The sequence below is a fragment of the Harmonia axyridis genome, chromosome 1, assembly GCF_914767665.1.
Source record: "Harmonia axyridis chromosome 1, icHarAxyr1.1, whole genome shotgun sequence".
NCBI classification, from domain to species: domain Eukaryota; kingdom Metazoa; phylum Arthropoda; class Insecta; order Coleoptera; family Coccinellidae; genus Harmonia; species Harmonia axyridis.
The window spans coordinates 86,969,203-86,995,333 of NC_059501.1; the positions used below are offsets into that span (position 1 = coordinate 86,969,203).

The 26,131-nt window shown below is 31.0% G+C and overlaps 1 protein-coding gene across 37 annotated transcripts in view; it reads right to left on the bottom strand.

Annotated features, from left to right (window-relative positions):
* The window catches only part of LOC123678678 (dystonin), a 257,561-nt gene that overhangs the window by 121,388 nt on the left and 110,042 nt on the right, over nucleotides 1-26,131 (bottom strand). The gene's annotated exons all lie outside the window — the stretch shown is intronic.

A 26,131-nucleotide genomic window follows, 5' to 3' on the forward strand; every position in this document is an offset into this window, starting at 1 on the left:
CTTATTGAAGCACATACTATTTTCCATAAAATTTATCAATGATATTTAAAGCTGACAAAATACTGATTCAAATATCAAATAAATAAATAAATAACGTCTTTATTCGTAACATTATAACATAAAGTGAATTTATTTATCATAACATAATATTGCAGGGTAAAATATATATCTAAAAAATATACATATATTAAAATATTTACAGAGATATAACATATAATGGAAAGCAGTATTGTTATAAAATAAATAAAATAAGTAAATAACGTACAAATATTGCACTAATCATTTAATTCAGAAACATTCATATCTTCATAGGGTGTATTTTTGTTCATCATATTCAACATTTCTGAATCCGGCGTGAATTCGCAACATTCACCAGCTTCTTTCAATCACTTAGATATTTCGTATTCAACACCATTAACTATACTTTCTTTTTAACAAGATTTTTCGAAAAACACGTGTTACATCCACCACTTTCAGTCATCGACCCTAGTATGGAAAATCCCGTAACGGCCGTCAACCGTTCCTTTACCTCCCTTGACCACCAGATGGACTAATTGTACTCTATAGGAGTTAGTCTATAGGCTGCTAGGACTCATAGTCCTTCATGCGTAGTTCGTCTATTCACCGCTAGATGGACCAATTGTCCTCTATAATCTAGTTCATCTAGCTGCCGCTAGATGAACTAATCGATTTGTTGTAGGCATGTTTAAAAAAGAGTTACACAGGGTGAACTCTAACAAAATCCTTCTTCAGCATGAAGAATCGAAGCCACATTTTTGTTGATGAACCTATTCCTATCTTTTGTTTTAATTCTATTTATTTCTGAAAATATTCTTTCGCATTTCACATTGGATAACGGCAAACATAGCATTTGCTTTGCAAATTTCGAAATGTTGGAATATTTTTCGGTGTTGGCTGCCTTTTTTAATTTGCCGACCTTGCTCCAAAATTGTTCAACATTTGCAGAATCGTTGGTTTGCCCACTATTATCGCTACACAAAAAGTTCCCGACTTCTATATCTAATTTAATTTCTCGAAATTCATCGTCTACAGTTTGTATTTTATCTTCTTCCACTAAATTGGGAAATCGCGAAAAGAGAACTAAGTGATTGGAAATCACTATGAACAGCAACTTGAGGCTCTAGAAATTCTAAGTGCTTAAATAGAATATTCGAAAGCAATCGCGCCTGTAATTGGACCGATAATTCAACTAGGAAAGATTGGCATCTGTTTAAAAAATCTTTACGAGCTTCAACAGAAATTTTTACTGTGCTATCATTCAAGCATAGTATAAGAAATGGATAGTAAGCCAGCCGCCGTTTGACGGCAAGGAACTGGTCACTTGGGGTCGCTACTATAGTTGGAACCGGTGTTTTACGGGTTGCATATATCGAACACTATTGACTACCCAAAATATTTGTTGAACTATAAAATAATAATGTTAATCCCATATCTCAATGAAAATCAATAAATAATTACGAGGCTTCGGATAAATATTCTGAAGAAGTGCAAAATATACATCTATAATATAAAAAATATGCAATAAATAAGAAGTTCATCAGATTTAAATATATATAAAATTTTTCAAAGGTAATATTAGTTTATTTGCAATAAATTTAGAGATTTTTACTATAACAATTTACCATGACATGCTGTAATAAATTGTCAAATATAGATTTGCGCCTATTTAATAGATGGAAATAATTTTAAATTCTGAGAAACAACAAACGAACAAATTGATGGTTCAAAACGAATTTTTGTTCAAGTGAACTATCTTTCTCACCAGATGTTGTTAATGGCAGCAATTGGAATATACAGGGTGTTTCCTAAACATGCGGCAAAAATTCAGGGGGTTGTTCCTTGGACTATTTTAAGCATGTTTTGTCCTTGGATGATTTTTGAAAAACCTCTTTGTTTCGAAGATACAGGGCGAACAACATTTTTCATATTTTTAAAATTAATAATAGTTTAAATAAAAATGCGTACCGCACTGTGTTTACTGAGTAGGTACAATTTATTTTTAAATTTGTTTAACAACATTCCAATTACTAAAAACGGCCAGTTTTTGACTAAAAATTGATAAGTGCAGATGGTAAAGGAATACAGATTAAACACGGTTTTCATTTGAATTCGTTTTGTGATGTATTAGCAATTAACATCAACAATTAAGGGTTCGGCAGTCAATGAGGAGAAGATTGGATGCTTGTATGCTGGCTAGAGGTGGTCATTTTCAACAGTTTTTGTAGGTTGAGTTGAATTTTCATGTAATTTTTCATAATAAAATGTTATTATCTGAAATTTTGTTTCCCCTATATCTTCGAAACAAATAGGTTTTTCAAAAATCATCAAAGGACAAAATATTCTTAGAATAGTCCAAGGAACAACCCCATGAATTTTTGCCGCATGTTTAGGAAACACCCTGTATATTTATCTCCGAATATTGCATTCCATTGGCGTTGCGTTGGGTAGATAAAAGGTCATAAAAAGTCATAAAAGCTGTTTGGGATATGCCAAATATATTTTCGAAATGAGGTTTTAATGTATTTGTTAATGTTTAAGAACAAATTTTATTTTGGAAATATGCAGGTAATTCTTGATTTTTTTCAGTCTTTACTTGACGGAAATTCATCTCAATATGATTGAAAAATAAAATATTTCATTTGTGCTTATATAAGCTGAAATGAAGTGTTTTACTTGATAAAAATACAATTCAACTCGAAAATGTCTTGAATATGCAGTTATGCAAATAAATATTTATCCGAATCCTATTAATTACATACCTAGGAGCATCCGGAAATTCCTTCCATAGATTTTTTATGTTTGGCAGAATTTAGATGTTCTTTCAAAGAGGCAATGCGGGGTAAAAGTTTACAATTACACGCTTTGCATTGTCCTTTTTTGATATACACAACCAAGAAGAAAATAATTCATTTCGCTCCCACTCTGATCTATAGCTTTGTTGAACAAATTTTCTTTTCATTTTGCGAAATTTTCAAATATCACAAATACCATAAACTTAATGATCTGAACTCTGAAACTCTTATGTAACGTACCGTAAATAATTAGTTATTACCACAGGTAGGGAATCCACCGAATAAACCATAGTTGATTTAGTTGATGTTGAGCGCCATCTAGTTGCACTCACGTTAAGCCTCGAATTTTACTGTCAAAAATTGGTCCGTAAAGTGGAGCCCTCTGAAAAAATTGGTGTTATTTTGAAGAACTAAAATATTTGAACTAGAGTGGTCAGAAGATTTCTATATTTTGATATTTTTTCTGCTCTACAATGAGAATTTACGGCAGTGGCGTGTATTTGTGATAAACAAGTACAATGCTACAAGTTATCATGAAATAACTATCAGGTCCAGTCGTCATGAAATGATATCTCTAGGTTTTTTCAGGATTTATGAATGGAATAAACTCCATTTTCCGGAATATCGATATTGCAATTGAATGTATTTGAAGAATATTCGATTGATATTGTTTTGTTATAGATTGAGTGAGAATAGGTAAAGTTTCTATCAACATTAATTTCCTAATGTCGTAAGTTCCAATGAAATTTCTCAAAAGCTATATTTAGCATTTGACAGTTGGTTTCGATCATTTTTTCCCAACCTTTTACGATTCTTAGACTTATGTATTTTATTATTCGACTGTAATAATATTTTCTGACCGAAAAATCAGCCCATGTTTTTATGAATATTTGAAGAAAAGTTTACCTTAAACAACCAAATTATATTGAAATATCTCAATGATGTTGAAAATAAATAAAATCATGTTTTATTTTTATATTTACCTTATATTTAAAATTGAAATGAATATTTTCGGGTTGTAGTTTGTGGATTGAACATATCAATGGATTTTTCATATAGCTCAGGAGCTTGAAATATTAGAGGTATCCTAGTGATACATCTTTTTTGGTAAAAATGAAGGAAAAAACTTGAAAATTGGAAAATTCAGTTTTAATATCAAATAAAAGAAATTTTCTAAAGAAAAAATCAAGAGTTGGTAGAGTCAGATGGAATTTTAGTTCTTCTATACATACTAAGCAAATAGCCACTCTTAGTGCTGTGCAGTTTTTTTTATAAGGTAAATAAGCTACTTTATAAAATCCAAGCTCAACCATTAACGAAGAATGAACTGAAAATGATTTTTTAAATCAGAATCGTTCTAAATCTGTTATTTATCCAGCATTTGAGAAAGGACCTATTCCATTCCTTATACTATGTTCAAACCACTGAAACCAATTTGAGCCTGAATTTTGGTGGTTTCGAAATTTTGAAACCGTGAAACTCAGGCTTAGAATGCGAATAGTGCCATCTAGTACCTAAGAGACAAACGAAGCAGAAATCTACCAAAATCAAGAAATCTACTATAATCTTGAAATCTACTATAATCTACTATGAAAAATTTATCTACTATGGATGACCTGAAATCTACTATAATAGTAGATTTCTACTATAGATGGTCACACTGGTACTGAGAGTTATTTTATGGATTTCTAATACGAAAGAGTTTGTTCTCATTATTTATCATACAGTTTTCTTCCTTAAAATCATTGCTTTTTCACTTATTTAATATTAATCCATTCTGCAGATTACTTTGATTCATTATATCAGTTCGAGATTATGGAATTTGTTGTTATTTTGAATTTCTTTAGTTTTCAATTACCCTTCCGGTAGATAAAATTAATCAGTTTAATTCTAAAGATACGTAGGATATTTCATCATTGAAAATATGCTGGAATTTCAATTTCAAAGCAGAATTCTAAACGCAAAGACGTTATTCTTTTTCTCAGTTTTTTTGCATATTGCCTAAGCAGCATATTTTTTGTCAAAGTAATGTATCTCTTTTCAAAATCTAATTCAGATCTCGAATTGAATAATATTTTCCATAATGTCGAAAATAGTGCATTTTTAAAATAATTATTATCAAACAAATTATATAGTTTCCTACAAATCTAATTGCTAAGCGTGGATTAAAAATTAATTATCCTAACGTCTACAAATTGTAAAATTTTCTTAAATTCGATTCCTCGAGCATAAACTAAATAGAAACAACGATTAGTTAATGAGGGGCTATTAAAATTACATTCAATAAGAATTGAGTCATTTATTTCAGAGAGAAAGTTGTTATCAGTGGATCACATATATGATAGTACATGACGAAATTTATAATAATTCCATACAAATAAATAAGAAACATACGAATAATAAAAAACAAATCGATATAAAATTATAAACAGGGTGATAAAAATTCAGTATCAAGATTTCAGAGTCGTATTTCTCAGGTCAAAATAAGACTTTTTTCTATAACCGAACTACAGAGCGTTGCAGTTTTAAGATATATTTTAGTGTTTTATTCATAGCTGTTTCAGTTTTTGAGATAATAAGATCAATTTTGAACTGAAGGTTACGTTTGAGGATTTACACCATTCACTGTGTGTTTCACGAGTAATTGTAACAGGTAGATATTTTTTCAGGGGTCAAGCCCTTTTTCGCCCCATGAACTTTTTTGTAGTACGCCGCTGATGGATTATAACATAAAAAAGAATTCTATATTTTGTTCATAAGTTTTTTTATCCCTTGTAATTTTCACTCATCTGCGATCGTTATCGAGAAAGAGGTAAAACCATTTTTTGAAATTCGCTACCTACTTTTAATCAACTTTCTGAACAAATGTATGAACCCATTATCAACATAAAAACAATAAACTCTACGTACCTAACGAAACTAATTTTAAAATTTGATATTGAGAATTAATACCACCACGTGACAGCTCAGTTCAAAATGAAATAATGGATTTTTCACATAATTTCTTTGAACAATAATCTACATTGTAGAATGATAATATTTTTTTATTTGCGAATGAGAGAAGTAAAAAATGTTGCTAACTGATTTGTACCCGATTAGCTCGAAAAAGGCACATTCCATGAAATAATTGAAGAAAACTTTTTTTTAATGAAGCTCTATTGATTTGCGATTATAACCGACAGTTGAAACGGAGCGGCCTAAGATCTTTCTCATAGAGTTTTTCTTCTTCTTATTTTAAATATCGACATATTTATTTTTTCTTTATTTTTTTGTAACGAAAAAAAATATCCCAAATAATGAATTATACCGTCTGTGTATCATCCATTATTCTGGATTTTTTTTTCGTTACGAAAAACCAAAGAAAAAATAAATATGTCGATATTGAAAATAAGAAGAAGAAAAATTCTATGAGAAAGATCTCAGGTTTATGTACTTAAGGGACAGAATTGTGCTGATTCGATCAGTAAGGTGATTATAGTCGTGTTCGATAGTTGTGTTAGTTCTTAGTTCTAAGTTCTTTTGAGATATTGGTCGCTCTTTATTGCAAGTGGTATTTATATCTTGTGTTTGTTCTTGCAAGTTTGTGAAAATAAAACTGTTTCATCATGTCTGAACTTAAACATCAAGTTAACTCAGAAAATAAGAAAAGGGATATAGATTATGTAAGTATGCCAACAATTTATTTATTTATTTATTATTTAATTTATGTTTTTTTTCTGGAATAATTTTTTCGTCGATTAGAATCGACTTCTTCAGTTGAAAATGGTTGCAACCCTTCTGATTTACGTCTGTTTTCTCTATTGAAAACTTCTATGATCGAGTGACGATTAACTAGGTGATCAAAAATTATTTTTGGTCTACTTGTTTATTTACGATTTTACTATAATGCTTTCAAGGACCGAAATAAAATGGAACTTTTGAATTCTTTCGTATTTGCACTTGGCAATTTGAAAATTAAATCAATTAGTTCTATCAAATCGTGGAGAACTGTAAAATATGTCATTTTTACCTAATATGGTTTCTAAAAATTTTCTCATACTATGTCCGATTTGATTATTGTCAATTTTTGATTTTTGTTGTATTTTTTTTTTTTGAAACATGAGTCAATTGGTTTTATTACAATGTGGAAAACTGTAAAATTTATCCTTTTTCCCAAATACGGTTTGTAAATATTGTTTTATCCTATGTTAGATTTAATTGTTCTTCCTTTGGATGTTTTTTTTTCTAGAAATGGGTAGTATAATAGAATATCGATCTCATTTTCATAAGAAGATATTTTCTGCGAAAATGTTACCTAAATATTTCCACCTCACACAATTTTTTTTTTAATGAATTTTCAAGAATCTTTTTATTTTCGTCATAAAATTCAGAAATTGTCGGTGGCCTTCAAGTTAAGGAAGTTAAAATAACAAGTATCCTTTCATTTCATTTTACTAGTGAAATAAATTCAAGGATCAAAATGAATTTAAAAATTTTCAGCGGTTTTTCAAATGACTTTATTTTTGATAACAATGATCGTATCTCAATTTGAAAAAAACCTTTTGAAGCTTGAAGTTTATAGTTTAGAGATCTCATGATGAAAACATTTTTCAAGCAACGTATACCGCTTAATCCTAATGATACAGTATCTAATTTTTCTGTGAAATTTTTGCAGTTTTTATTTTTTTTTTATTTTATTTTATGGATGAGATCACTTGTTCATTCAGCTTCAATATTATTTTTTCAAAATTTCGTTGATTGGAAAATTTTATCATCATGAGATCTTTATACTTTGATCTTCAAGCTACAAAAAAATGTTAAAATTGAGGGACGGTTATGGGAAATACAGCCATTTGAACAACCGCTAAAAATTTTGAATTTCATTTTGATCCTTTAATTTATTCCCTTAGGGTAGTTTCAAATGTACGATTATAGAAAGCAAAAAAGTAATTGATAATTTTTCGAAATGTTCGTGGACCAACTTTGTGTTTTAGCCTTTTTCTATTACAGGTGATGTTACAAATGATAACATCTATTCTATTATTTATTGTATTATATTATTTTTATTCGTTCCAAATTCACATTATCGTCTAGGTGGATTACAAACAGAATTCTTAGAGATACTATTTGTTAATAACGAATTCCTATTGAAAATAAAAGAAGAATATGGAATTCACGAAAATGTGGGTGCTTTTCCAACATTGAAGGTTCGGTTACAAATGAAATTTATGGTTTAACAATTAGTTAGTAACGAAGTACTATCAGAAACGAAAGAACAATATGAAATGAACTTCGCGGACAACTAGAAATATGCTATTACTCACAAAATAAATCCAAAGCAGGGCCTGAAAACTTGAATAAATTTTTTGCGTTCAGAATTTTGTAGGAGTTTCGAAATTTTTCGAATGATTCAATGAGTTACTTAATTTTAGAATTGAACAAATTAATTTTCTCTATAGAGAGGTTATTTTATACCGAGAGAATTTAAAATAACACAGAATTCTAATTTCAAAAAAATTGCTATAGTGAGAATTAAATGAATCTCGCCTTAATTATCATTCACTGAAAGGATGGAAATGTAAACATTTAATTCACGAAAAACTGTAAAATTCCTACCGAGTAGAGACCAAAACAATCTAATGTGTCATTAATTGATTTTAATTTCAGGTTCCATCCAAGCTGTCTAAATTAAGCACCAGGAGTTCAGAGAGTGATAGAAGAAGCGATATAGATAGCGCTTCAGAAAGGGAAACTGCTAGGAAGGAAGATAAAACATTGCGCATCAAATTTAAAATAATAACAAAAGGTGAAAACCCCACTTATGAGATCGTGAAGCCTAGCGATGAGAAGGATGAATTGAAAGAAAAAACGCTACCTCGCATAGAGGCAAAAAAGAGGAAGAACGAAGAAGACGAGACAGAAAAGGCAAAAAGAAGGAAGACAAAAAAGGCAAAAAGAAAAGAGACAGAAAAGGCAGAAAGAAGGAAGACGGAAGAAGCCGAGACAGAAGAGGCAAAAAAGAAGAAGAGCGAAGAAGCCGAGACAGAAGACGCAAAAAAGAGGAAGGGCGAGGAAGCCCAGTCAGAAAGGAATGAATCAAAGTTGGGACCAAAGGAGGTATTCCCAGACGGCACTAATTCGAAGGATCCTAAGCACGAGTCAAATTCGGCGCCATCAAAATCTGGCCCGAGTCAAGGGAGAGTAATAGAGAAGCTTTATGTGCCCAGTATAAAAGAACTCAACTTGATTCGGATGTCCAGGCATCACTTAGAAAAAATGATGGTTATGCCATGTTTTGCAAGTCTAGCAATAGGCTGTTTTGTTAGAATTCGAATTGGCCAAAACGGGAATGAGATTTATGTAGCTGCACAAATTTTGGATGTTTGTGAAATATCCACCGTGTACATGGTAGGAAGTACAAGAACGAACAAGGTATGCATAAAAATGTCTGGTTTTTTATATTCAAATTGAAATTGAATCAACGCGAAATTGGCATATTATACGTTAATTTTTTTTTTCAGGCATTCGCAGTACGAATCGGTCAAGAATATGAGGTTTTCAGATTTGAATTTGTTTCTGATGAAGATATCAATGGTAGCGAATACCACCAATGGCTAAAAACGCATATAGATACCAAAGACCCTTTTCCAACCAAAGAACTGGTGGAACAAAAACAAAGAGATATAAGGGGCGGTATGACATATGAATACAACCCCCAAGCCATTGAAAGAGCTGTAAGTAATTTTTCATAAATCATAAAGGTAAAATGAGTCTACTTGATGGAGGCAATTTTGAATAATTATCAAAATTATGATATCGTTGTTATTCTTTCGGTTCGTTTTTAATATTTTGTCGATTCAGAATTGTATTTCTAGATAACGAAGAGTATATATGTACGTTGAATAGGGAAGGTTTGGTTCTGTTTCAAAAGGTTATTTTTTCAACTCCCATTTTCAACCAATACACATTTAACTGAGGCATTAATTATACTGATTTCTCGTTCATTTTCAGATCAAGGAAAGGGATAGATTTTACCGAAAATTTTCCAATATACGAATAATGAGGAGAATATTTGCAGAAGAAAAAGTAGCAGCAATAAAAAAAAAAGAATACGACAGGGCCACTCGATTGGACATTGAGTTGGATGAGTTGGATCAAATGTGGAGGAATCTTGAAGAAGCCGCTATTGCGCAGAAACACGCGGCGAATAACGCAGAAGAGGTAAATATTTTTCTAATTGCTACATGGTGTCCCAACGAAAACTCGAGCATTTAATATAGTCTATCATATTGAGATTTCAAATTTTTTTGACGTACCCATTTGAACAGTGATCAATTGATTTGTTGTTATCAAAGTTTTGAAAAAAACATAAAAAAAAAGAACAAACCTATCAATCACAAGAAATGTTTCTCATAATGTCATATATTATGAGAGAAAATATTAAACACTATTACGTTTCGAAATGAACCGATCACATTCGAGAACGTTTTGACTCCGAACTTAAACAAATTTTTTTTTGTACTATATTCGTGAATATAATTTTGAAATTTCCAAATTCAATTGACACTCCCAAATACCTTTTTACGATTAAAAAAATTATTATGGAAATATTCGGCCTGACTGTGGATCATCCTGTATATATTTAAGAAATAGGAACTCGATAATCTTAATAAAGAATAATAATAAATAAAGTTCTTTTCCACATTGATGCTTTCTCTTAATTCTTTTTTTTTTTTGAAAAAATTACTTGATGAACTTGTTCATTTCAGGCTTTTGATCCTTTCACAAGACGTCCCACAAGACCTGCACCAAGAGTGGTACCTAAACCACCACCACAATCAAGAACGGCAGAAAGCAATGATCCTTTTAAAGTTCATTTGAACATTGGATACAATATCAAAATGGCCCCTCAACCAGCATTACCAGGTAAATTATCAATTGCACAATAATTTATTAATATTTATTCATAATTGATTTTGCTAAACTGGCCTTTAAATTTAATATATTCGGTTCTTGCTTGATGGAAATTCATTTTAAATGAAATAAAACAAAGTAAGGATGCCCATTTCGATTAATAAGTTGGCGACACAATTAGCGCAAACATGAAATGTAACTTGTAGTATTTGTCAAAATTAGTTTGTTTTATTTATTCATTTTTTTATTCTATCAAATTGACATATAGCGGATTATTCACTTATGGTTATTTCATTTCTGAAAAATCAAATAAAATACGATTCTGCAAATTGACTAGTTTTTGCAAGTGAACTTTTCAGATCGAATATTTCTATTGTGATTTTTTTGATGAGGCTTTGAATTACCACCTTACATCTAAATTTCCATTTCGATCGAGTAAGCTGTCATGAAATTAACACAGAAAATTCAAAACTTGTTTTATAAAATAAGTATTAAACTTATTCAACAACAAACTACTTGGAATTCGAATGAACGTCTTTATTTCATTGCATTTTTCTGTTACAGTGGGAGCTGTTAGGGAGGCGCCGAGACCAGAGGGGAGAATTTTAGTACCAAAAAGGACCCACAACCTCGAATCTTACGAGATGGAAGGATAAAGAAAACTTTGAAGTACCACCTCCATAATTTTCGATGATAATGTATATATGTATAGAATACTTTTGTAAATTGAATATTCCCAAGAGAAGTTCATTATTTCAGTGAAGAGTTGATTAGTTGATTGTACATAAAAAAATCATGATTGTATTATATATGATAAGATTAATATTATGGTTTTCAATTCTTCTGCCGCATTTGTGGAAAAATTGAATTCAGCAATATTTTGTATGTATTATTTTTTGTATATGTTTTTTTGTAAATTTATAAATACATGTAACTATGCTTCCTACATCTTTTCATTTATTTTTCAACCCATTTTTTCGATGAAAACCTTATATTTTGAGAAAAAAAAGTACGTGAAGCCATCGAGCTATCACCACGTCTTGAAAAGAATTATGAATTCAAAACTTCAGAGATCAAACAATTTGTCCAAATATTTCATTTGAGCTTGAATCTTGACTTGAACAGTGTTTAATAATTGTATTTTGTTGTGAAACTTTTCAAAAGGAAAAAAAGTGGTCTGGCGCACAGATGGCACCGCTCGTGCCATACCATTTCTTCACCAAGTTTCAAAAGATGCATGTTAAAATTTCGGAACATGGAGTTGAGTCTATATCGAGATATTGAAAGAGAGGTGACGCTATATTTGTTGTTAATTCAAAATGGATAAAATGACTTTCAAATATTTCGCTACAACTTGTCTCGAGATATTCGAAAAATTCTAAAACTACTTTTTCAGCAATATCAGATCTTGTATTGTGGGAATAAAGTCAATTATTATTATTATTATTTATGATTTATATTTTACTCATAGCACATCAAAAAAATCGATAACAGTTTTGGATATATAGAGTTGATGTTTTTAAATAGAGAAGCCAATATTTTTCAACGAAGTTTTGTACCCGTAGAATTGTCGAATGACATCCAGTTAATGATTTTCTAAAAATTTCATCCATTTCATAGATTGTGGCGAGTAACCCTTGGTTTAAAAAAAAAATTAATTTATTTAAAAAAAAAAAAAATTGTTCACCGCTTTCTAACACAAAGAAGTGTCCCTTTTTTTCCGGTCAGCTATCAGTGAAGACGGCGTGGGTTCAAGATGTTTTCAAAGGGCGCCAACGTATTTTGAAGTGACTCTTCAACAAAAAAAACTATCGGCTTAATACGTAAATACCGATGAAATTTTCAAAAAAAAATATTATGTGACCAGAGATAAAGAAAAAATATTCAAATAAATCCTATTGAATAAAATGATTTAATGAAAATCTTATGTTACAATCCCAGTGGAATTTCCACTACAAACCTTGTATTCAATTTTCAGAAATAGCCGTTTATTATATTTCAACAAGAGTCGAAAACAAAAAAATAAGAATAATCACCTCACTTGATCAAGATCAGCTCACAAATTGTTACGTACAGAAATTAATAATAATAAATGGCCAAATTCATATAATCTTTGTTGATTTTCTATATTTTCAGATATCCACTTTTTATGGAAAGAAAATTCTACTTTACAAATCTCAATAAATTTTGAAGTTATCACTTGAGTTTCGTGCAGATGCAAAAACCATCGTCTCCGATTCGCGTTTTTATTGACATTAGCACTCAGGTGTTTTTTCGATTCTTTCAGAAAAATTAAATGCCTTTATGATATTACTCACGATAAAGGCATTCAACAATTTCTAAACGTTGTTGTTCCATGATTTAAGGCATAACTTATTGAACACAAATGACATAAGAAATGTCAAAAATAATACAGTGTAGCCATTATAACCATATAAAATTGTATCATCTCTATTGAAAAACTCTATACTGATTTGTTACTGGAAGCTGCATAAATGCGCTCTTAATTTCCAGAATTTCCTATTTTTTTTCAAGTTTTTTCACCGCCATATATCTTCTCAACGCCTAATTGATCACGACCGTACTCCATTGTCTGGTGTAATTCCAGATACACACAGCCTACTTCACGCTCTGGCGTCAATCCTGTGTGTTAACCATATGTCGGCTTTTATATTTAACAGAGACTTATACAAAGACATTCTTTTACGGACGTTCTGAAATACCTCCGGCTTTGTTACGACGGCGACGACGCCCGCAAAAGTACACACCGACGTCGCATGTGTTCAAGCGTTTTAATGCCAGGAAGAGGAAGTTTACTTACTAAATTCACCCCGCTTTGGTTTATACAGGATCGATTAGTCAGAGGAAATTCCATATTTGCTTTTGGGTGAGCGTTGGCGGATTTTGTGCAGATCGCGGTATATAAACTGTGGGAGAAATGCAGAATGTGGCCATCTCTATCAGCTCAAGACTTCGAAACTTACAGGGAATTAGAGATTGACCTCGACCTGCCCTTATTATTTAAATTTGCAAGAGCACAAAAACATAAAAATCCAAAGGAGTAAGATCAGAGCTCCTTGGTGGCTGATAGTAGCCGGAATGTGAGGAACCAATTGAATGACTATGTCGGAGAACCATGGATTGAAAGATAGCCCTGATCCTACTCCTTTGGATTTTTATGTCCGGAACACATTAAAACAAAAATTTTCTCAAATACGCGTTCAAACTCGAGATGATTTGATAAAATCAGCCTCTTCCCAATGGATTTGCTCTCTCGTAAAATCCAAACGCGCCCTTCGATGGGCTGGGGTAAGAGCTGGGCCTCTTGCCGCGACACGAGGCCTTAAATCATATTCTCTGAGGCGATTTCTTATTGTCTGAGTGCTAATTTGCACCCCATGAGTTTGCTCAAGCTGATTTTGAAGGAGGCGAGCGGTTGCAAACCGTTGTCTCAACGAAAAAACTCTCAAGTAACGTTCTTGAATGGCAGTTGTTACCCGTGGTCTACCCTGTCCTGGTCTTCGGACATTCATACCTGTCTCCCTGAATCGCTGCAACATTCTGGACACACTTGTATGGGAAACTCCAAACCCTTCTGCAATTCTTGTGTATGTCCACCCTTCTTCTCGCAAAACTACCGCTTGGGCGCATTCCTCTTGGGTCAAATTGCGTGTTTCGCGTTACATAGCGATCGAGTGTAGAAAATCAAACGAAAGAAAAACTATTGATCACTAGAATTGATCGAGAACAACTGATTTCAGAATGGAGCCAATACATTCAAAATCTGATAATCTCATCTTTTTTATTCCTGCTGGAAAAAAACATCTGTATTGAAGAAAAACATTGAAAGTGGATAACATATGCATTCATAATTCTGATAAAAATAATTATCATTGAGAACACCTTCAGTTGTAGAACAAATTTGAGATTTCCATAATGTGCGTTAATTCTTTTGCGCAGTGCATTTCGACCATGTGTTGTAGGACATTTTTTGTTGGAAATCATATTCTCGCCTTGAAGTAGCCAACACCCTGTATAGATAAAATAACTTTTAAAAAAAATTAGAAACCGAAAAACGCGGTCACGTGATCCGACCTGCCGAAATGTGGACCAAGGTTTGGCTCGTTATTATGCAGTTATCGTATATTTCTTTTGGCCGATCAGTTGTTGACGATGCCGCCGCTAAAAATAATGCCCCGCGCACAACAATAAACTCTTTCCTGACCTCCACAAAGGCCAATGCCAACTCTGATCGTAGAAAGAAAGCGCCATTGTCTTCAAGATTCATCAAGTCGCCTTTTCTTTGAGCGCCAAATATGGCGCAGTGATATATCGAACATTTTCGTATGTTCTGCGAATGTGAGATTGAAGACGATGAAGTATAAACATATGGAAATTTTGGAAAACTACAATACATGAATTCTGTCTTTGTTTCAACACCGAGTTTATTGTAGTTGATCAAACAAATTGTTGAAGATTATTAAAGGGTTAAAGAGGGATTACCATCGCGTGGTTTTTCGCGTATCAGTCAAGTGGAAGGCTGCGATAACTCAAAATGCCCTTTTGCAATCAATATTTTGCCCACTCTGTATATATTTCGTTTTGTGCAATCATTTTGAAAAACACTAGTCGATTTCGTGAAACTTTTGTAAAACATTTTTCTGTACCTCTTTTAGTAACAAAGTTAAAGGGGGGGGGGGTCAAATTATGGTGAAAAACCCGGTACTTACGGTGTGCAAATTGTATGTTAACTTCATCTTCTTTCTTTTGCTTTATACAAAGTACATACATGCCATCGATTTTTATGCGAAAAACGAAAAGTAAGCAGAAAATTTGTTTTTCATTTGCAAATTGGAAATATTTACTTTCTTCCGTGTAGAAATTATGTGAAAATCCCATAAAATCGTTGATTTGTAAGAAGAAATATCTCTCATCTTTATTCAAATGTTTATATGTTATCTTATATCAATCTTAATTATCTCTTATATCTTATCATATTTAAATGTTTATCTTATCTTTTTTGAATGTTTTCAATAGCCTTTTTGTTTCGTTGAAGGCATCGACTGCTACGGTCATTAGCCTCTAACCTAACCATCACCACACATGTACAACATCCATGACCTAGCGAGGATTCGTGTGCAGTGCAGTGCACTACTTTTAATAGCTATTTTGCTAAATGAATGTTATTATTATTATTATTACATTTTTAACTGAGCAACCATGTGTTCCTTCTCAATAAAACATTCTTCATGCAGATTGTTATGGTCTTTTTTCAGAGATCCTTCCTTGAGCAGATTGCTCCATAATTTCATCAAATTGCCCTTTCTTTTCGAATTCAACTCTACTCTAAAGTTGTTATCAACAACTTTCGATCTGAAGTTGTCAAATTGGAATTATTCTAAAAAAATTGTTTGCCCGTGAGTCCTAGCCTTGATATTCCCATGAAATTAGTTTAGTGTTGAGCATTCTTCTAATTTCACAATTGTAGGTGAGGTTTCAATCTTTTGAGAAATGTATTTTTATTTTATTTGCCTTCAGTACCTATTATAGCACTGGAAGGTAAATTGAAAACGAAGCATTTATGTGAAATCAGTGTAATATATATGACATAACATTGCCAGACAAACAATATAGCAGAAGTAGAGTTTGAATTATTTTTTTTGACGATTCCAAATCCGTTCAGCATTATATATTGTCACATTAGATCAGAGATCAAAATCAATTGTTATAACTCGTTGATTCTTTCAACTGAAAGAAATAATTTCATTTCTAGAAAACATTACGAAGACATAGAATTACTTCAAGATACTGAATCCTTATGTTTTGACCAAAAAGTCAAACCCACATACGTGATGAAATTTCGAATATTCGATTGAAGTTTTTATATACATATTTATGTTGCAACGTGCATAAATAATCCTACAGTGAACAGATGTTGTCAAGCCCACAACTGGACGAATTTCGTCAAGATAACAGCTGTTACTCTCGAAAAATTAATAGAAATTGTTATGCTTTGTAATGTAGAGTATTAAAAAAAAAACGAATTCGTCATGAAGTTGAACATTTTTCTTTATGATGAGAAGTTTCTTTATGGTAATGTTCGACAAAATATTACACGAAAGAATTTACTTTCCATGATATTTTATGAAGTGGACAAAGTCAAGATGAACTTTTTTAAATTTCGAATAAATAAACCTCACTCAAAGCGAATACATACCTTCATATATCTCCAATGCTGGCAAGCATGAAAAAAAAACATGACAAATGTTAGATGTGCATACACGAAATTTCAGATTACAATTACTAAAATATTTTTGATTCTAGCTCCTTGAATCAAGTTTCTGCAGAAACATAATATTTTAAAAAGTTCTTATGGTTGAGAAAAATATAATGAAATGCAAGCAAAAGAGTCATACGTAAAATTGCAATCTTCGTTCATAAAAAAAGTATTTGATTATCAAGGCTAGGACTCAGTGGTGAAAAATATTCGGTATTATACAGGGTGTTTCCTAAACATGCGGCAAAAATTCAGGGGGTTGTTCCTTGGACTATTTTAAGCATGTTTTGTCCTTGGATGATTTTTGAAAAACCTATTTGTTTCGAAGATACAGGGCGAACAACATTTTTCATATTTTTAAAATTAATAATAGTTTAAATAAAAATGCGTACCGCACTGTGTTTACTAAGTAGGTACAATTTATTTTTAAATTTGTTTAACAACATTCCAATTACTAAAAACGGCCAGTTTTTTGACTAAAAATTGATAAGTGCAGATAGTAAAGGAATACAGATTAAACACGGTTTTCATTTGAATTCGTTTTGTGATGTATTAGCAATTTTTAGTCAAAAAACTGGCCGTTTTAAGTAATTGGAATGTTGTTAAACAAATTTAAAAATAAATTGTACTTACTCAGTAAACACAGGTACGCATTTTTATTTAAACTATTATTAATTTTAAAAATATGAAAAATGTTGTTCGCCCTGTATCTTCGAAACAAAGAGGTTTTTCAAAAATCATGAAAGGACAAAATATTCTTAGAATAGTCCAAGGAACAACCCCCTGAATTTTTGCCGCATGTTTAGGAAACACCCTGTATATAAAACCGAATATTTAAGTAGCATTAAATGCTTTGAATTCACAGTGTTGTTTTCATTCCAATTATTTTATTCAGCACGTTCTGAAAGGCTGACTAGGAAAATTTCATGAGTGGTTGAAACGATTCATTATTCAAAATGTAATTCAATTCAAAATGAATATAATTATTGAAATTAATTGAATGAAACACTAATGGGTGATTGAATATTAAGTACTGGTCAACTGGTAAGAAACAATGCGCCATTTACAAATTCAAGGAACACCCTGTATATATCCTAGTACCGTATCGATCAATTTGATGTCAGCTTGATCGTCATCTGCCTTTCAATCGAAGACGAAGACGATCGGCGATTTCTATTGGTGATTGACAAATGAACATTAATTATGCTCGATTGATTTAAACGATTATTATGGATTTATTCATTGCTTTTCAACGGGAAGCCTATAATTTAATATGTCGATATTGATTCCATCACTAATTCAATAAAAGAAGGCCTCGAGGAGCTACAACAAGGAATTTGTATTACTTTGTATAGATAGGATAGGTGGTTCATAATTTATTGAATTATTATATCACTCACAAGACTTAAGAATCTGATTGATTGAACTATCAAAATGCTTTAGGTATGATTGAGCTCATAATTATTTTCAAAATATTGTGCAAGGTGTCCCAAATTCGATGTTCACTTAATTAATGCATATTGAGAACTGTAAGAGTTAGAGAAAAACTCTTTTCTCGAAATAATGAGATATAAGGAAGTAGCTTATAGATACATTATATCTTGATTTATTTCAAATATTTCGAAAATTCTAAAACGTTTTTTTTCAGTAATTTTTTTGGTTTATTTGTCACTCATAACAGATCAATGACCGTTTCGGATATACAGGATGATTCACCGCAATTAGACGTTCATGGAAAACCAATTATAATTTTGTGCCGAAAATTTGCTTAATGGGATTTGGGATAATGATCTTTCTCCCTAAAATATTGTCAGCCCTTCACAAAATCCGGTTATAACCGAAACAGACTAGAACTTTCCTATTTAAAATTCACATACAGTATATTATCGCATTATGATATAGCATAGTTGATGACAATCTCAGAAATATATCATAATTTGGGTATAAACTAATGCTGGGATGCATGAATGAACAATTTGAATAGTCGAATATTCAGTGAATAATTGAGTATTCAATTCAATGACTAGTTGAATAATATATGACTATTCAATGACTAGTTGAAAATTCATAAATAACCAGTGAATAGTTTTCTACTCAGTAAGTAGTTGGATATTTATGAATATTCTTAATATTCATATATAGGTAGTCACTGGTGCTGAGTATTTAGTTGGGTAATAAATCATTTGTCAAGGTACGAATGAAAGTTTGAATGATCACTTAACTTACTATTCAGGCATAATTGAAACGAGGTTTTGTAATTTACTATGGACAAATCGTTTTGTTACTGAAATTACTGGAAATTACATACAGAGATAGATGATAGATAGAATTGTAATAAAATTATTCATTAAATAGTAGAAACTGGTATTCATTCAAAGAAAGATGAATAGAATTTGGATTTTATCGATGAAAATATATTAAAATTGAATATAAAATTCTAACATACGAATTTAGCAATGAATAATCCGTTTTGACATTCTTTTTGTACCTGTATACCTTTAATGGGTCTATGTGAATTGTAGTGTCCCAGCAAAGGTTTTACTGCGTCTATCTATTGTATTTTGTACGTTGTTTTAATATAATGAAAATAATTGCTGGATTTTTCAGACGACAATTTGATTATAAAAATATGATTTTTCTTTTCGGTTGATCCAGGGTACTCCCGACTTTCCAAGAATAACGAACGTTTTTACATTTATGCGTCAGATAACAGTAAACTGTATTCAGTATTACCTGTTCGTTAAATGGATTTGTTAAATAATTACGCATATTTTTTGCTAGATATCAACGAACATCCAGTCCAGTCATTGGTGGCTAGGTTTTCTGAGTGGAATATTCGAATAAGTATTAACTGAATAATCATTGAATATTTCCTAAATATCCATTGAATAATACCATAAGAGCGCAACTGGGGTGATGTTCATTAAAACATGAGTTTAATTACTGCATATTCATTGATCAATCACTGAATATTCATTGAATAATCCCTGAATACTCATTAAATATTCAATGAATAGTTGAATGACTACACATGAATAATCAAGCATGGATATTTGCTTGAATGAATTATTCGAGTAATCGAATGAATTCAAGAATGAATATTCGAATACAAAAAAGCAAAAAGTTCGACCCCTGGTATGAACTCAACGGTTCATGAGTTAATAAGATTCTCATGAAAATAATATTCCATCGTGGTGTATCACCCTGTTAGAGAATAGACTCCTATTACAAAACGAATGCGAAATTCGCATGAGTGTTAGAATTGCCTTCTGCAACGAGTATTGGACGATATTTTCTTTATTTCAGTAAAGTTTCGTGAAATATTGTCGAAATTCAATGAAAAATTCAGATTATATAATTATCCTAGTGACTTTTATATTGTATCTTGGCAGTTGGTGTGACTGTTACGAAAATTGACAGATTACGGAATTTGAATATGAATCGTACGTATCGAATTTTGAAATAATTTGTAAAGATGATGGCAAAATATAATCTAAAAAATGAAAATAAAGCTTTACTATATCATCATTAAATGAATTAAAAAAAAACTCGCAAGAAGCATGTTGCCTCTTATTCTCGAGAAATTGTCCGTTTAAAAATAATTGAAGAGCTGTCCACTCTTCCAAAATTCTACTTTTACATGCATGTAACGATAGCCAGCGAATATCATAATGTTTAAGTATTTTATGCTGTTCAGGGTTTGTGAAATTTTGAAATTCATGAAATTCTCTCTGCCGCTTACCGCTATGTGAAAAATAGCTATATAATTCTTTCACTAATTGCTCGATGCCTCTTGGTAGAATTCTTCAAGCATAGCTGACAGAGAGAGCTACAGAATGGCATACACATTTCACCAAAATACAATTTGGGTTTTCTTCACGAATTTTTGAAACCATTCCTGATTTTTCGCCAAAAATGACCTTTGTAGTGTCAGCTGCAAACCCAATTATATTTTTAAAAAGGAGACCTCTCTCTTCAAGAGCAATTTTCATAGCAGCAAATAAATGTTCTAATGTTTCATCCTGAAGATCTACTGAACACAAATATCTTGTTTTCACCATTTGGTCTTTCTCCGAAAAATATTTGACAGCAATTGCAAGAACTTTGGTCGTACTTATGTCTGTGGTTTCATCAATTATGATCGAAAACTTAGGAAAACTGCTTTTGATATCGTTTTGCAAAAGTTTTTCAAATCTACTACCAATAACATTATATGCTATTGCAGCAGATTTTGTTCTCCTGCAGGAAAAACTCTTGGTTATTTCCGAATCATGAAAAGCTTTAGTCATAACTTCGCTAAGATGATCCATGACACGGAACGGAATGTTGTGTTCAACAAGGACAGCTACAATTTTTATTTCAGCTTTTTTACTTCTTCGGATATTGAATTACTCTTGAAATATTTGTTGAACTATATAAAATAATAATGTTAATCCCATATCTCAATGAAAATCAATTAATAATTACGAGGCTTCGGATAAATATTCTGAAGAAGTGCAAAATATACATCTATAATATAAAAATATGCAATAAATAAGAAGTTCATCAGATTTAAATATATATAAAATTTTTCAAAGGTAATATTAGTTTATTTGCAATAAATTTAGAGATTTTTACTATAACAATTTAACATGACATGCTGTAATAAATTGTCAAATATAGATTTGCGCCTATTTAATAGATGGAAATATTTTTAAATTCTGAGAAACAACAAACGAACAAATTGATGGTTCAAAACGAATTTTTGTTCAAGTGAACTATCTTTCTCACCAGATGTTGTAAATGGCAGCAATTGGAATATATATTTATCTCCGAATATTGCATTCCATTGGCGTTGCGTTGGGTAGATAAAAGGACATAAAAAGTCATAAAAGCTGTTTGGGATTTGCCAAATATATTCTCGAAATACGGTTTTATTTGCTCATGTTTAAGAACAAATTTTATTTTGGAAATATGCAGGTAATTCTTGATTTTTTTCAGTCTTTACTTCACGAAAATTCATCTCAATATGATTGAAAAATAAAATATTTCATTTGTGCTTATATAAGCTGAAATGAAGTGTTTTACTTGATAAAAATACAATTTAACTCGAAAATGTCTTGAATATGCAGTTATGCAAATAAATATTTATCCGAATCCTATTAATTACATACCTAGGAGCATCCGGAAATTCCTTCCATAGATTTTTTATGTTTGGCAGAATTTAGATGTTCTTTCAAATAGGCAATGCGGGGTAAAAGTTTACAATTACACGCTTTGCATTGTCCTTTTTTGATATACACAACCAAGAAGAAAATAATTCATTCCGCTCCCACTCTGATCTATAGCTTTGTTGAACAAATTTTCTTTTCATATTGCGAAATTTTCAAATATCACAAATACCATAAACTTAATGATCTGAACTCTGAAACTCTTATGTAACGTACCGTAAATAATTAGTTATTACCACAGGTAGGGAATCCACCGAATAAACCATAGTTGATTTAGTTGATGTTGAGCGCCATCTAGTTGCACTCACGTTAAGCCTCGAATTTTACTGTCAAAAATTGGTCCGTAAAGTGGAGCCCTCTGAAAAAATTGGTGTTATTTTGAAGAACTAAAATATTTGAAATAGAGTGGTCAGAAGATTTCTATATTTTGATATTTTTTCTGCTCTACAATGAGAATTTACGGCAGTGGCGTGTATTTGTGATAAACAAGTACAATGCTACAAGTTATCATGAAATAACTATCAGGTCCAGTCGTCATGAAATGATATCTCTAGGTTTTTTCAGGATTTATGAATGGAATAAACTCCATTTTCCGGAATATCGATATTGCAATTGAATGTATTTGAAGAATATTCGATTGATATTGTTTTGTTATAGATTGAGTGAGAATAGGTAAAGTTTCTATCAACATTAATTTCCTAATGTCGTAAGTTCCAATGAAATTTCTCAAAAGCTATATTTAGCATTTGACAGTTGGTTTCGATCATTTTTTCCCAACCTTTTACGATTCTTAGACTTATGTATTTTATTATTCGACTGTAATAATATTTTCTGACCGAAAAATCAGCCCATGTTTTTATGAATATTTGAAGAAAAGTTTACCTTAAACAACCAAATTATATTGAAATATCTCAATGATGTTGAAAATAAATAAAATCATGTTTTATTTTTATATTTACCTTATATTTAAAATTGAAATGAATATTTTCGGGTTGTAGTTTGTGGATTGAACATTTCAATGGATTTTTCATATAGCTCAGGAGCTTGAAATATTAGAGGTATCCTAGTAATACATCTTTTTTGGTAAAAATGAAGGAAAAAACTTGAAAATTGGAAAATTCAGTTTTAATATCAAATAAAAGAAATTTTATAAAGAAAAGTTCAAGAGTTGGTAGAGTCAGATGGAATTTTAGTTTTTCTATACATACTAAGCAAATAGCCACTCTTAGTGCTGTGCAGTTTTTTTTTATAAAGTAAATAAGCTACTTCATTAAATCCAAGCTCAACCATTAACGAAGAAAGAACTGAAAATGATTTTTTAAATCATAATCGTTGTTATCCGAGTTTAATTAAAACTCTTAGCTCTCTGGTTAACATAAGTTCTACAAGATCTTGTTCTAAATCTGTTATTTATCCAGCATTTGAGAAAGGACCTATTCCATTCCTTATACTATGTTCAAACCACTGAAAGCAATTTGAGCCTGAATTTTGGTGCTTTCGAAATTTTGAAACCGTGAAACTCAGGCTTAGAATGCGAATAGTGCCATCTAGTACCTAAGAGACAAACGATGCAGAAATCTACCAAAATCAAGAAATCTACTATAATCTAGAAATCTACTATAATCTACTATGAAAAATTTATCTACTATGGATGGCCTGAAATCTACTATAATAGTAGATTTCTACTATAGATGGTCACACTGGTACTGAGAGTTATTTTATGGATTTCTAATACGAAAGAGTTTGTTCTCATTATTTATCATACATAAAATCATTGCTTTTTCACTTATTTAATATTAATCCATTCTGCAGATTACTTTGATTCATTATATCAGTTCGAGATTATGGAATTTGTTGTTATTTTGAATTTCTTTAGTTTTCAATTACCCTTCCGGTAGATAAAATTAATCAGTTTAATTCTAAAGATACGTAGGATATTTCATCATTGAAAATATGCTGGAATTTCAATTTCAAAGCAGAATACTAAACGCAAAGACGTTATTCTTTTTCCCATTTTTTTGTGCATATCGCCTAAGCAGCATATTTTTTGTCAAAGTAATGTATCTCTTTTCAAAATCTAATTCAGATCTCGAATAGAATAATATTTTCCATAATGTCGAAAATAGTGCATTTTTAAAATAATTATTATCAAACAAATTATATAGTTTCCTACAAATCTAATTGCTAAGCGTGGATTAAAAATTAATTATCCTAACGTCTACAAATTGTAAAATTTTCTTAAATTCGATTCCTCGAACATAAACTAAAAAGAAACAACGATTAGTTAATGAGGGGCTATTAAAATTACATTCAATAAGAATTGAGTCATTTATTTCAGAGGGAAAGTTGTTATCAGTGGATCACATATATGATAGTACATGACGAAATTTATAATAATTCCATACAAATAAATAAGAAACATACGAATAACAAAAAAAAAAATCGATATAAAATTATAAACAGGGTGATAAAAATTCAGTATCAAGATTTCAGAGTCGTATTTCTCAGGTCAAAATAAGACTTTTTTCCATAACCGAACTACAGAGCGTTGCAGTTTTAAGATATATTTTAGTGTTTTATTCATAGCTGTTTCAGTTTTTGAGATAATAAGATCAATTATGAACTGAAGGTTACGTTTGAGGATTTACACCATTCACTGTGTGTTTCACGAGTAATTGTAACAGGTAGATATTTTTTCAGGGGTCAAGCCCTTTTTCGCCCCATGAACTTTTTTGTAGTACGCCCCTGATGGATTCTAACATAAAAAAGAATTCTATATTTTGTTCATAAGTTTTTTTATTCCTTGTAATTTTCACTCATCTGCGATCGTTATCGAGAAAAAGGTAAAACCATTTTTTGAAATTCGCTACCTACATTCGATCAACTTTCTGAACAAATGTATGAACCCATTATCAACATGAAAACAATAAACTCTACGTACCTAACGAAACTAATTTTGAAACTTGATATTGAGAATTAATATCACCACGTGACAGCTCAGTTCAAAATGAAATAATGGATTTTTCACATAATTTCTTTAAACAATAATCTACATTGTAGAATGATAATATTTTTGTATTTGCGAATGAGAGAAGTAAAAAATGTTGATAACTGATTTGTACCCGATTAGCTCGAAAAAGGCACATTCCATGAAATAATTGAAGAGAACTTTTTTTTAATGAAGCTCTATTGATTTGCGATTATAACCGACAGTTGAAACGGAGCGGCCTAAGATCTTTCTCATAGAGTTTTTCTTCTTCTTATTTTAATATCGACATATTTATTTTTTCTTTGTTTTTTTGTAACGAAAAAAATATCCAAAATAATGAATTATACCGTCCGTGTATCATCCATTATTCTGGAATTTTTTTTCGTTACGAAAAAACAAAGAAAAAATAAATATGTCGATATTGAAAATAAGAAGAAGAAAAACTCTATGAGAAAGATCTCAGGTTTCGGTACTTAAGGAACAGAATTATGCTGATTCGATCAGTAAGGTGATTATAGTCGTGTTCGATAGTTGTGTTAGTTCTTAGTTCTAAGTTCTTTTGAGATTGGTCGCTCTTTATTGCAAGTGGTATTTATATCTTGTGTTTGTTCTTGCAAGTTTGTGAAAATAAAACTGTTTCATCATGTCTGAACTTAAAAATCAAGTACACTCAGAAAATAAAAAAAGGGATATAGATTATGTAAGTATGCCAACAATTTATTTATTTATTATTTAATTTATGTTTTTTTTCTGGAATATTTTTTCGTCGATTAGAATCGACTTCTTCAGTTGAAAATGGTTGCAACCCTTCTGATTAACGTCTGTTTTCTCTATTGAAAACTTCTATGATCGAGTGACGATTAACTTGGTAATCAAAAATTATTTTTGGTCTACTTGTTTATTTACGATTTTACTATAATGCTGAAGGCTTTCACGGACCGAAATAAAA